Source organism: Arachis ipaensis, chromosome B06, assembly GCF_000816755.2.
Source record: "Arachis ipaensis cultivar K30076 chromosome B06, Araip1.1, whole genome shotgun sequence".
Lineage (NCBI taxonomy): Eukaryota > Viridiplantae > Streptophyta > Magnoliopsida > Fabales > Fabaceae > Arachis > Arachis ipaensis.
The window spans coordinates 113,152,944-113,155,332 of NC_029790.2; the positions used below are offsets into that span (position 1 = coordinate 113,152,944).

The 2,389-nt window shown below is 34.6% G+C and overlaps 1 long non-coding RNA gene across 2 annotated transcripts; it reads right to left on the minus strand.

The window, feature by feature from the left end:
• Nucleotides 673-2,051, minus strand: LOC107604930. Of its 2 annotated transcripts, none has more exons than XR_002349243.1 (3): nt 1,898-2,051; nt 1,107-1,785; nt 673-996 (listed from the first exon to the last, which is right to left on the minus strand). It is a non-coding gene; the product is annotated as an uncharacterized LOC107604930 (long non-coding RNA). The 2 variants fall into 2 exon arrangements; XR_001612420.2 differs by having other exon boundaries at nt 1,107-1,773; nt 1,898-2,049.

Consider the following 2,389-nt stretch of genomic DNA (forward strand, 5'->3'; position numbering starts at 1 on the left):
CCTTGACGACCCGATAGTATGAAGTAATAATATTTTTACTAAGAACCGAAGATGAACAAAAAATACAACTCCTTCCATCTTTTCAGCTCTTGGCTAACTTTTAGAGTACGGTTTGATTGTCAAACTCTAACTTGTTACAATTATTATAATGAATTATGAATGACTTAAGAAACTCATTTCTTAATTCATTCAAACCCCTTGGCCAAGGCATTGTTTATTTCATTTATTATAATCGTAGAGCTCACAACTAGAAAATGGATTAATACAGACAGATTTACAGACAGATTTAGTCTTTATTACAGACGGATTTTTGCTTACCGACGAAATTACCGACGGATTTTGTCCCTCTGTAAAAGCCTCGTCGAAAATTATTTACCGACAGATTTTTTCCGTCAGAAAATTACCGACGGATTTTTCCCAGTTACCGACGGATTTTTCCTCTGTAAATTCTCCATCCATTTCCCTAGGCCGACGAACTTTCCGACGAATTTTCCGTCTGTAATTTGAACCTTGAAAAATCATCTCACACTCTGATTACAGACAAAAAATTCGTCTGTAAATCCGTCAGTAAAGTAAAATAGAATTTTTTTTAGGTTTTTCCATTGCAAAATAAACTTGTTTCCATACAAAATAAATATAAATGTAATAAATACAAATAGAAAAACACACCAATGAGTACAAAATGCTTTCTTTATAATAAGAAGCAATTATTTCCATGCAATAATACAATCTGAATACATTAGATGATAAGTAACTAGTGGACTCATCAGAATTCAATATCCTAATTTATGGATAGCTTCATTCTTTCTTGAGCTTCTTAGTGATGGTGGCAATATACTTGCTTTGGTGGAATGCTTGCTCCAACTCAAGTTTAGTTGGTTGTCTTGATCCATCACCACCAGCATAAGTTCGGGCACCGTACGGACTGCCACCCTTCACTTCATTCATCTCGAACATGCCGCCGCCGAATGTATATCCGATTGAGGCAGTCTATCTCTGCTTCCAATTCAGTAGAGAATTAATTAAGACCAATTAGGCAACAAAATATTTCATATGGGTAGAAATATAACTAGGAACATGTAAATTATAAAGGTTAGCATTATTACCTCATTAGGAACATGTAAATTATTCGCTGCTTCCCACTTTCTGAGCAGAGGATGTCTACCTTATTATATCCGATTTACACTCAGACAACAAATAAGGCAATTATTAGAAAAAAGAACCAAAAAAGAGTTGTTACCACTGCAGTTACTTTTGATTAAATAAGGTAAAGAAATATCTCATGACAAAATTAACCCAAGAAACAAATCTAGGTTCATTAGAAATTTGACAATAGCAATTAAAAGATGTACCTGTAGAAGACGCCATGGAGAATTAGGCCAATGAATGGGATCAAGAAGCTGAACAGAAGAAATGGTTCCCATGAACTAACTGATTCTAGAAGAATCCTCAGTCTCAAAGGACATCTTGAACCTCATCCCAAAATACCACCTCACTTTCATTGCATCTCTCACAATTGAGGCCTTAACACAAAACTCAGGTGAGCTTCCCCTTGGATAGTACACAACCTCAAATGGCCTTCCATTAACACCACAACTCACAGCTTCAACCACCAATGACACCGACACCTCGCCACCTCCAACTACCACCTTCTTGGCCCTCTGTATCCCAACACACAGATCACCATCCTTAGCTCTCAAGAACACAATGGAATCACCAGCTACAAGCTTCTTCTGGATCACAAAATTGCTCCATCCAGTGGTCAATAGGTGCCTGCAAGGAGTCCTTGTTAAGAATCAAGACAGTTAGAACAAAATTCAAATTCACTTGAACCATGAAAACCTATATATATATATATATATATATATATATATATATATATATATAGTATTAACACCTCTATAGATGTGCCTAAACTTTCAGGAATTTCCATGAACATCTTTGGCAACAATGACACAAGCACTTCATTCATTCTGAAACCATCATCTCCTTTCAAATTTAGAAGCTTTTACAGGAAATACACCTACTTTTAAATGAATGATACTTATTACTTAATGAAATAATTACCATTTTTAAATTCACCAGAATCAGATTCACAAATGATAAGCAACCGATTTGCTTGTCTAGCTAGAACAATATGAAATACTAATATAATATATATAATAATCCATAAAATAAAAAAGGAAGGAGAAAGAGAGAAAGTATAAGGAAGAAGAAAAGAACATATGGCATACATAGTATTCTCCTGTATGTATTGATTAATGAGGGAGCATAGAAAAAGAAAAGTGTTGTCTTTAAATTTGACATGCTTGTAAGTTAGTAAGGATTCCTTTTGTTTCAGGATAGCCAGGCAAATTCATTCCTTTGCTTCTTAACTAAAAATTCATTC